General features: G+C 46.4%; 1 long non-coding RNA gene across 4 annotated transcripts in view; it reads right to left on the bottom strand.

The window, feature by feature from the left end:
- LOC148510574 (uncharacterized) overlaps positions 1-12,001 on the bottom strand; it is a 487,397-nt gene that overhangs the window by 334,664 nt on the left and 140,732 nt on the right. Inside the window, exon 1 of one of the 4 annotated variants that reach the window (XR_015869400.1) lies at positions 3,056-3,102. The exons of the other annotated variants lie outside the window; for them this stretch is intronic. This is a non-coding gene — a long non-coding RNA (uncharacterized LOC148510574). Of the gene's footprint in view, positions 1-3,055; positions 3,103-12,001 lie in introns of those variants that run through there. 4 annotated transcript variants of the gene reach the window in all.

Below are 12,001 nucleotides of genomic sequence, written 5' to 3'. Positions count from 1 at the left end.
TATTTCTATCCAAATCCGGACAACAACTGTCTTGCCATATGTACCTTATGTAAAGGTGGAATAAGTAGGGGTAGGGACGTTAACCACCTAGGAACATCCTCCCTTATACGGCACCTGCAGCGCGTTCATAATAAGTTACTGTCAAGTTCAGAAACTTTGGCTAAGACCGTAAGCAGTCCAGGGACACCTAAATCCCATTGTCCTGTTGTATCCAAGCGCCTGCAAACCACACCGTCAACTCCCTCCTCGTCAATTTCCTCCTTAGTCAGGATCGAAAGTAGTCTTGCAGGCCATGTCACTGGCATGACTGACTCTCCTATCCGGGATTCCTCCGGAGGATCCTGCATTGCTACGCCTCCTGCTGCCGCTGCTGCTGCTGTTGCTGCTGCTGGGAGTCGTTCATCATCCCAGAGAGGAAGTAGGAACACCACTACTTTTACTAAACAATTGACCCTCCAACAGTCCTTAGCGAGGAGGATGAAGTACGACAGCAGTCATCCTGAAGCAAAACGTATAACTGAGGCCTTGACTGCTATGTTGGTGTTAGACGTGCGTCCGGTATCCGCCATTAGTGCAGTGGGATTTAGACAATTGATGGAGGTAGTGTGTCCCCGGTTCCAAATCCCGTCTAGATTCCACTTCACTAGGCAGGCGATACCGAGACTGTACAGAAACGTCAGAAAAAGTGTCCTCAGTGTCCTGAAAAATGCCGTTGTACCCAATGTCCACTTAACCACGGACATGTGGACAAGTGGAACAGGGCAGACTAAGGACTATATGACTGTGACAGCCCACTGGGTAGATGTATCACCTTACGCAGCAACAGCAGCAGCGTCACCAGTCGCAGCATCTCAGAAACGCCAGCTCGTTCCAAGGCAGGCTACGCTGTGAATCACCGGTTTCAGTAAGAGGCACACCGCCGACAACCTCTTAGAGAAACTGAGGGAAATCATCGCCCAGTGGCTTACCCCACTTAGACTCTCCTGGGGATTTGTGATATCTGACAACGCCACCAATATTGTGCGGGCATTACATCTGGGCAAATTCCAGCACGTCCCATGTTTTGCTCACACAATAAACTTGGTGGTGCAGAATTTTCTGAAAAGCGACAGGGGCGTGCAGGAGACGCTTTGGGTGTCCCGAAAAATTTCTGGCCACTTTCGCCATTCAGCGACTGCGTGCCGAAGACTGGAGCGCCAGCAAACACTCTTGAACCTGCCCCGCCATCACCTGAAGCAAGAGGTTGTGACGCGGTGGAACTCAACCCTCTATATGCTTCAGAGGATGGAGGAGCAGCAAAAGGCCATTCAAGCCTATACATCCACCTATGACATAGGCAAAGGAGGGGGTATGCACCTGACTCAAGCGCAGTGGAGAATGATTTCCGTGTTGTGCAAGGTTCTCCAGCCCTTCGAACTTGCCACACGTGAAGTCAGTTCAGACACTGCCAGCTTGAGTCAGGTCATTCCCCTCATCAGGCTTTTGCAGAAGCAGCTGGAGAAAGTGAAGGAGGAGCTAAGACAGAGCGATTCCGCTCGGCATGTGGGACTTGTGGATGAAGCCCTTCATTCGCTTTGCCAGGATTCCAGGGTGGTCAATCTGTTGAAATCAGACCACTACATTTTGGCCACCGTGCTCAATCCTAGGTTTAAAGCCTATGTGGTGTCTCTCTTTCCGGCCGACACAAGCCTACAGAGGTGCAAAGACCTGCTGGTGAACACACTGTGAGCTGAAGCGGAACGTGACACGTCAACAGCTCCTTCTTCATTTTCTCCCGCAACTGGGGCTGCCAGGAAAAAACTTAGGTATCCTAAGCAACCCGCTGGCAGTGATGCAGGGCAGGCAGGACCAAGTTTGGACATCTGGTCCGGACTGAAGGACCTGGCAACAATTTCTGACATGTCTACTGTCACTGCATATGATACTGTCACCATTGACAGAATGGTGGAGGATTACATCGGTGACAGCATCCAAGTAGGCATGTCAGACAGTCCATACCTGGACTGGCTGGAAAAAGAGGCAATTTGGAGGCCCCTGTACAAACTGGCTCTATTTTACCTGAGTTGCCCCCCCTCCAGTGTGTACTCCGAAAGAGTGTTTAGTGCAGCCAGGAACCTTGTCAGCGAAGGCGTAGGAGGTTGCTTCCACAGAATGTGGAGAAGATGATGTTCATCAAAATGAATTATCAGCTCTTCCAGGGAGACCAGCCTCCAGAACGAACAGAGGGACCTGTGGTGGTGGATTCAAGTGGGGACGAGTTAATACTTGTGAGGATGAGGATGTACACACTGAAGAGGGTGAGGAATCGGTGGATGAGGATGACATCTTGCCTCCGTAGAGCCAGTTTGTGCAGGGACAGATTAATTGCCAGCTTGTTTTGTGGGGGCCCAATCGAACCAATCATTTCAGCCACAGTCGTGTGGCAGACCCTGGCGCTGAAATGATTGGTTTGTTAAAGTGTGCATGTCCTGTTTATACAACATAAGGGTGGGTGGGAGGGCCCAAGGACAATTCCATCTTGCACCTCTTTTTTTTCTTTGCATTATGTACAGTTTGGGGCCTAGTTTTTCAAACTGCCATCCTGTCTGCCACTGCAGTATCACGCCTAGATGGGTCATGTGTTTGTGCCGCCCACTCGTGTCACTTAGCATAATCATCCAGCTACCTCGGTGCAACCTTTTGGACATAAAAACACTATTGTGAGGTGTGAGGTGTTCAGAATAGACTGGAAATGAGTGGAAATTAAGGTTATTGAGGTTAATAATAGCATAGGAGCAGAAAAACCTACAAATTCTGTGATTTTAGCTGTTTTTATGCTTTTTTTCAAAAAAATACAGATCCAAAACACAAAACCCAGAACCCAAAACACGGAAGGGTGGTTTTGGCAAAACCAATCCAGATCCAAAACACGAAGAAAGATCCAGATCCAAAACCAAAACACGAAAAGTGGCCGGTGCACACCCCTAGTTTACACGTGGGGTGTCCCGTCAGAAGCCGGGTAGCCATCTATGAGACATCACATAGACGGCTACAGTCTGCTGTGCCTGTTACTTACCGGGGATACTATGAAGACCAGCGGAGGTGAGTATAGGTTCTTTGTTCATAGGTGCTCCCATTGGAATTCTACTGGAGAAAGGGAAAGATCACTTGGCAGCAGTTATGTGTATACTTTTTACGGTGTGTGTGTACTGTGTTTTTTTTTTACAATTTTTTTACAGTAGGAGTACGGGTGGCGGCCGCCTGCTGGCACTTGTAGTTCCACAAGTGCCAAATGGCAGGCATGCTGGCACCTGTAGTTCCACGGTAAAAAAATAACAGTTTCTTACTATTTACACTACCATTACCCCCGTACCCACAGCCCAGGGGTGCGGGGAAGAGCCCCAGGCTGCAGACCAACCCCGTGATGCTCGGAAGAGGGGGGCTCCCCACCTCCACTGAGATCCCCGGCTTGGGCTGGCCTGCTTGGGGTGATAATGCTTTGGCTGGGGTGACCCGGTGATAGGGTCCCCTGGCTGTGGCATTACACCCCCGGCCATATTTGATTCCGGTGCTGGTTTTTTTTTTCACCCCTATTTTTAAAACCATGACAGGCTCAGCAGCCTAGTGCTGGTTCCTAAAATACGGGGTAACCCTACTTGTTTTTATCCCATATTTTTAGGAACCAGGACTGCCAGAGCAGGTTGTGCTTATGAGCTGGTTATGCTTTTTGGGGGGGACCCTACATCATTTTTTTTTAATATTAACCCTTTAGACAGTGTTTCCACTGATCTGTGTATGTTTCTGCCAAACTCACAAATCAGGAGGTGGTCTATTTGAAACTTCAATTTAGCTGCGAGTGTGCTACAATTACACCTGAAATTGTAATCTCGTTTATTAGTAATTCCCGAGTTGTATCTCTTTCATGAAAAGTACTTTCGAGTTTGGCCGATGGTGAGTTTATTCGAGTTTGCAATCTCACCCGAGTTTTTCAGCGGAAAGAGAGAAATCTCTCCCAAACTCACCCAAGTATAACAATTAAAATACAGCGCTGTGAATATTATGTATGTAATAATAATAATAATGAATAAACAGAAAAAAAAATGTTTACAGCTCTTTTGTGAGAATTGCGTGGTTCCGGTGTTCAGTTTATAAGGATGGATTCCGTGAAAGCTGGGGTATATAGATACACCCGAGTATGTCTTTAGTAAATTTGCGAGTTGAAAAAAATGCCTAAACTCACCCAAGATTGCAATCTCGACCAAACTCAAATCTTAGTAAATTGACCCCTAGCTATCATTTCTCTATTGCATGCTAGAAAATGACAGACAAAATTGGATTGGTAGCTATAGGCAACGCAACAACTTTTCAAATTTAGAAGCTTTAGTAATTCTACCCCATATCCTCAATTTTCCATCCTACAAATTATAATGTCAAATTCCACCTTTAATTTATTTATTAACAGTTTCTTATACAGCGCAGCCTATTCTGTTGCGCTTTACAATTGGAAACAACATTAATAGAACAAAATTGGGTTGTAACAGCCAGATTGCAGAGGTTATTGGTGAGATCCAGTCACACAGGAAAGTTGGCCTAGTGTTAGGAGGATGTGAAAGAGAAGAAAGAAAGAATGTGAGGTTATGCGTGGACTGTAAGGAGGGATGTAATTACATAGGGAAGCTATGAAGGTTATGTGGGCAGTTCTGGAATCTGATAAGCTTGTCTGAAGAGGTGAGTTTTCAGGAACACTTGAATGTTTGGAGACTAGCGGAAAGTCTTAGGGGTATATATTTACTAAAGTGCAGGTTTTTAGAAGTGGAGATGTTGCCCATAGAAACCAATCAGATTCTACTTAACATTTATATAGCACTTTCTGGAAGATAATAGCTACAATCTGATTGGTTGCTATGGGCAATTCTAAAAACCTGCAGAGTGGGTGCAGCCCGAAAGAAAGTCCTGTAACTATGAATGGGAGCAAGTAATGCGTGTGGATGAGAGACGCAGATCTATGTGCAGAGCGGAGATGTCGGGTTGGAAGATATTTTGAGATAAGTGAAGAGATGTATGTTGGTGTGGTTTGGTTAATAGCTTCATGTGTAAGTACAAGTATTTTATATGAATGCGGTAGACCGGTAACCAATGGAGGGACTGACAGAGCGGATCAGCAGACAATGAACGTTTGGCGAGAAAGATCAGCCTCGCAGCTGCATTCAAAATGAATTATAGCGGCAAGAGTCTGTTTTTCGGAAGACCAGTAAGGAGACTTGTCAATGCAGGAAATAATGAGTGCATGGAGTTTTTTGCGGTGTATTGTGTAAGATATGGTCGAATTTTGGTTATGTTTTTCAGATGTATGTAACATGATTTTGAGACAGATTGAATGTGGGGAATAAAGGACAGTTCAGAGTCAAGGATGACACCTAGGCAGCAGGCTTGTGGGGTGGGGTTGATTGTCGAGTTCTCAAAAATGATAGAGATACCAGCTTGGTAACTACTATTGGCCAGTGGAATTATAATGTTTTGGATATATTGGGCCAAATGTAATAGGGTGAGAGGTTAGAAAAGTGAGAGTTTCTGACACTTTTTAAACTTTGCCAATGTAATAGAGTCCAAAAACAAAGTAACAGAGCGAACTTGCATGTTTTTTTAGACTTAAAAAACTCTCACTATTTAAAATCTCATTCAGATGTTTTCCTATTTTGAAGATAAAACTCAACCAATGTGAGAGTTTACTGCTAAACTCTCACATTTTCTAAACTCTCACCCTATTACATTTGGCCCATTAAGTTTGAGTTGTCGCGATGCCATCCCAGATGAAATGGCAGAAAGACATTCAGTGACACGGACCAGCACAGATGGTGACAAATCTGGGGAGGATAGTAAGATTTGGGAGTGATACTGCATGCTTGAACAGTGATGGAAAGATACCAGTATAGAAAGAGAGATTACAGATTTTCAGCACAGGAGACAGATCTTTACTGATTTGTGAGGGTATAGGATCAAGAGGAGAGGTAGTGGAGTAGGAGGATGAGATGAGTGTAGATAGTTCATCTTCAATTGTGGGGTCAAATGAAGAGAAATTGCCAGTGGGTTCAGGTAGGGAATTGAGCAGGTCACTGCCCGAGGAAGAGCCCTCCATTTTATTTAGGATATCATCAATCTTGTCCTTGAAATACAGATTGGTCCACATGCGTCGAGCCTCCTTGCTCGTTAAACAGCCCTTCTAGTCGCGCCATGCTGTGGCGTTACTCGGTAGCGCCAAGCGTCTTTTTGTGAGTATGTTTACTTTCAAATGCGTCTTATTCGCACAATGATGCAACTGGATAGCACAAGCAGCTTCTGCTGATTAAAATGATATGCAGCATGCCTATGTTCTGTGAGCGAGTGCGAGTTTATCTGCATGCGAAAAGCTACATTACAGTGTCAGTGGCTGTAACACTGTAATGTAGTGTTTCACATGCAGATACAACTGCAGACGTACAGAGGGCCTGATTCAGAGCCGGACGCTCTGACCAGAGCGCTCGCTCTGAATCAGGGCCCTCCTCCCTCAACTTGGAGCGGCCTCATGGACGCTCGCATAGCTGTGGGTTACCAGCAGTAGGGTCTCGGTGACCGCAAGCCCTGGAGTGATTTTGGCTCTATCAGAGCCAAAATCACTCCCACTGACATCACTAGTGATGTCAGTGGGGCCGGACTCAGACGGTAGGCGTTCCCATCGGAACGCCTCCGTCTGGCAGCCACGCCCCCCGGCACGCCCACCAAAGGGGGCGTGCTGTCACTCACCATCGACAGCACGCCCCCGTTGGTGCGAGACCCATAACGACGGCTTGGCCGTCGTTATTCGGGTCTCACGCATGCGCACGACGGAGCTCCCTCCATCGTGCGCATGCGCAATTTGGAACCATCGACCCGCTTGCGAGCGTCCTGCGCTCGCGAGTGGGTCTGAATGACCCCCAGAGAACATAGGCATGCTGATATCATTTTAATCAGCAGAAGCTGCTTGTGCTATCTAGTCGCATCGTTGTGCAAATAAGACGCATTTGAAGGTAAAAAGACTCACAAAAAGATGCCCGGCACTACCTAGTCACACTGAGCGCACGGAGGATAGATGTATGTGGGCACATCTGTAGGAAGCAAGATCTTGTGCACTAATAGTAGCAGGTGGGTTGGGTGAGGGAGGGGTAAGAAGTGATTTTAATGTATTAAAAAGTTGCTTGGGCAGAGGTGAGGATTGGAAATATGTTTGTTTGGCAGTGTCCACAGCATTAAGATAAGAGTGGTAGATAGTCTTCTATGTGAGGAAGTCACTTGGAGTACGAGATTCACGCCACTGATGTTCTATCTTACGTGAGAGTTTTTGTAGGTGTCTTGTTACTTTAGAATGCCATGGATGACGTCTAAGTCTATGTGGAGTGTGATGGGTAGCTGAAGCCACTTCATCAAGGGCTATTTCTAGGGTCTGGTTCAGGTGTGATACAGCAGTCTCAGGAGAAATGATCGTAGAAATTAGTAAGTAGTTGTTATAAGTTTACATTAGTTTAATGAAAAATCATGTTCTGCCCAATTTAACATGAGGTAAAATATGATTCCTGTTATTGACACACACAGATTTGCACTGTCAGTGTGTCTATCTGACCTGTGAGCCTGTCTTCTAGCACTGTCAGTGTGCCTGTCCCTCAATCCTGCTTGTGTTTCTGACTGTCCTGTTAGTGAGTCTGGGCCTCAATCCTGTCTGTCTGTCATCCAGTCCTGTCAGTAGCCCCTGCACAAGCTGGGTAAGCTGTTATTATGTAGAGTGGCAGATCACCTCCAAACATGGGTATGTGTAAAGGGGCCTATACATCAGCACCTCAATTCCGCGATCCTCTGTTGCCAATTGGTGATCAAAACCGCCGATTAACGGGCATCGATGATTGGTGATTAGTCTAGGGATCGGGGAAATTCTGCAAGTTAAAATTCCTCAATATGAACCATTTAAACATAAAACAATAGCATTTTAGTTACAGCATACATGCCTACTCTCCTGGGAATCGCGGGAGGCTCACGATTTTTCTGGGAACCCCCCGCGATCCCAGAAGAGTAGGCATATCTCCCGCATCCCGCCCACTTCCTAGTGAAGTGGGCAGGATGGGGAGATTTTACCTGAAATTATCGGGCCCGTCGGGAATGGGCGGGGCTAAATTAGGCAAATCACATCATTTAGCCCCACCCCCTCCTCACGGACCCGCGAATCACGGGGGTTTTCTGTAAAGGGGGTGGGGCCTAATGCCGTCTATTGTCTGGCCCCGCCCCCCAAAGAGGAGAGCAGCAGGTCCCCTCCTGCTGCTCCCGGAAAGCTGCCAAGCAATGTAGGTAAGTATGAGTTACAGTCCAGTCAGCCACATTGACCACATGCTGGATGCAGCAAGAACTCCCATCCCTATGATAAATGTACATCAGGGCAGTAATTAGCTTTAGGCGACCAGTGCCGCCGCACAGAGAGCAGCGATCAGTGGGAGGCAACGCCGACCATCCACGGTCCCTTTATCTGGCAACCAGGAAGCGGCTGTGACACTGTAACGTAGCATTTTGCAGGCAGCTACAGCCGCAGTCATATACATGATATAGGCATGCTGCATATAATTTTAATGGGATTGGTATGACGCATGTCCGGCGGTTCAAATCCCGACGCCGGAAGACCGGCAAGAGAAGATCCCGACAGGTAAGTTTTTTTATTATTACTAAACCTCACCCTAACCCTCCCTTAGGGGTGCCTAACCTTAACCCCCCCTGTAAGTGCCTAAACCTAACCCCCCCTCCCATTAGCCTAAACCTAAGTTTCCTAGGGGGGTGCCTAAGTCTAACCTCCCTCAGGGGTGTCTAACCCTAACCCCCCTTCCCCTAGCCTAACTCTAACCCTCCCAGGGTGGTGCCTAACCCTAAGTCCCCCCCGGGAGCCCCTTAACTAACCCCCCCCTACCCCGCGGCTCTCCGCGCCTGCCGCCCAGCTTACCTTCGTTCGGCATGCCGGCCATCGGGCTCCCGGCATAGGGATAATGATAGGCGTCGGGATTTCGACGCCTATCATTAGTCCCCTGTCGGGACTGCACAATCGGGAAGTCGGCGGTCGGCATATCGACCGTCAGCTTCCTGACGGCAACCCATTTTAATCAGCATGAACTGCTTGTGCAACCTATTTGCATCGCTTTGCAAATAAGACAAAGTTTATGGGAAAAAGTTGCATGAAAGATGCTTGGTGCTACCATGTCACGCCGCGACATGGCGCGACTAGAAGGGCTGTTTAACACACAAGAAGGCTAGATGTATAGATGTATGTGGACACAGCTGTGTCCAGGGTTTGTGACTGGCTTGGCAGTCTCCTGCAGTATATTGCTACAGTGTACACATAAATATATGTAAAATGAATTACTCCTGACTTACTACATCTGATGTAAGCGTTAAAATACTGATGTGAAAATAAAAATCACGGTGCTAAGGGCCTGATTCAGCAAGGATCGCAGTAGCAAAGACACACGCAATCTGTCGATTAATTTGCATTGCGCAGTGCCGTTTGTTGGTGGTGACGGGGGGGTGGTCTGGCGAATGCAGGCGTGCCAGTGCGTTGGAATGGCGTGCAGAAATTAGTCACTGCAATACCGTAGGCACCCTGAGGCCTCATAGCGTGTGCTGGTGTTAGCAATTCCTGAGTGAGGTCTGACCTGCATGAACTGTGCGTATGGATCAGATGTTACTCGATGCTACCCATTATTTCACTATGTTGCCCAAGTATACAGATGTGTGGAAGTGGAAGTGGGCGTCCTTATGGTAAGCAGTGATCACAATGCGATTGCACACATTTGCATTTCACCACCAATAATAGCAACTGCGGTGCGTGTGTTCTAGCAGAATAGCGATCCTTGCTGAATCAGGCCCTATGGGTTTTTACCTGTGTCATGCTGCAATGTTATTAAGCACCTGGTTACATTTCAGTGCTTCTAATGACCGTCATTTATTGTTATTATTAATTATCATTATTGTCCTTTATTTATATGGCACCACAAGGGTTCCACAGCGCCTTACATAGTACATAAACAGAATGAACAAGACAATAAACAAGTGACTTAAGGGGCATACACACTAGACAATAAAACTGAATGATATGAACGATAACGATATCGTTCACATTGTCTAGAGTGTATGGTTCGAACGACCAACGATGCACGCTCCCACGGGTCGATATCCCCAGTTTCCTGTACATGCAGCCCAATCTGGGGATAGCATGAACAATGCCATGCTGCTGAATGCAACATGGCCCCGCTCCCCCCCCCCCCGCCGTGATTCGTCGCTGGTTGGCATCGGCATGTGTGTATACACTTGCCGATGCCGGCACCCCCGCCGAGCCCGCTGCTGACGAATGTCGCTGCATACACTCACATCGTCTAGTGTGTATGCGGCTTTACAGTTCAAAAAATTGCAGGGTAAAGGACATGGTTTATAAACATTGTTGCATCAGCAGTCATAATATAAGCAGCCAGGCAGTAGAAACCAGCCAGAAAGTCGGTTTGTGTGACGCATCTATTACCTGCTAGCAGAGCAGTAGTCCCCAAACACTGTGCCCCGTAGGTGGAACTACGGGACAGTGGCCCTGATTCAGACAAACCATGCTGCAATGCAAAAGGTGCAGATACAATTTATTTTGCATGCAGTGTAAGTACTGGCGGCTTTTGCTTGCCACTTCTGTTGCTCTGGGCGGGGCCGGCCGGGTCTTGGCGCTTGCAAATAATCGGCGATGGCATTGGTTGCAGCCCAGAGAAGCCCTGTAGGGCTGCCCGAAAGACAGAGCAGCGGCTTCCACTGGAAGCCGCACTCTGCTCAGGGCCGGATTATAGGGGGGGCAAAGGGGGCGGTCGTCCTGGGGCCCCCACACATAGGGGGCCCCCACACACAGTACTCTAATAACTAAAAAAATGGAGCACAGCATTTAGCTGTCTCCGTTACAGTCCTCGGCAGCTCAGCTCTTCACTTACAGCAGCCGCCGAGGAGCTTCCCTGCAGTTACAGTCTCGTGAGATTATGATGCCAAATCTTGCGAGACTGTGACTGGAGCCCAGGCTGCCTGCAGTGCGTGTCTGATAGAGATGGTGTGAGGCAGAGCAGCTGGCTCGGATGCCGATTGCTAACTCAGCCTCAGCGTTTCACCGGGCTTGGAGTAGAGCGCAGTGAGTCTGTGTGCATGTATAGAAATGTGTGTGTGTATGTACACATGCAGTACATATATTTATATATACAGTACATATATTTATATATACAGTATATATATATACTGTATATATATATATATACTGTATATATAAATATATGTACTGTATATATAAATATACGTACTGCATGTGTATATATATATATATATATATATATATATACACTGCATGTGTATGTATATATATACTGCATGCACAGTATGTATATATATATATATATATACACACACACACACACACATATACTGCATGTGTATGTATATATATAAGATGAAGTCCCTAAAAGGACGAAACGCATTGGGAAAACTGCATACTTCATTACTGTATGTATATATATATATATATATATATATATATATTATATTTGCATTTCAAACTTATATATATATATATATATATATATATATACTTCATGTGTGTATACACACACATATATATATATATATATATATATATTTGCACTTGAATTGTGTTTATTGCATTTGCTTTAAAATGTAGTACTGTATACTGGGATTTTACGTTCAAATATATATATATATGGCTATCGTAGCGTGCGGCACTCCATGCATGAACAAAAGACCAAACAGGCAGCTTTCAGGTGTTAACGTTTCAATGCGTTATGGCATTCTGGCATTCTGACGAAAATGCCGTAACGCATTGAAACGTTAACACCTGAAAGCTGCCTGTTTGGTCTTTTGTTCATGCATGGAGTGCCGCACGCTACGGTCTACATATTCTCTACTACAATGGGGGCAACCAGCTAAGTAAAATTTTTATGATTCAGAG

Source organism: Taudactylus pleione, unplaced genomic scaffold (genome assembly GCF_031769625.1).
Source record: "Taudactylus pleione unplaced genomic scaffold, aTauple2 ptg000316l, whole genome shotgun sequence".
In the NCBI taxonomy this organism is placed as follows: Eukaryota; Metazoa; Chordata; class Amphibia; order Anura; family Myobatrachidae; genus Taudactylus; species Taudactylus pleione.
The sequence above is the reverse complement of the archived record's forward strand: the minus strand, read 5'-3'. Positions and strand labels throughout refer to the sequence as shown.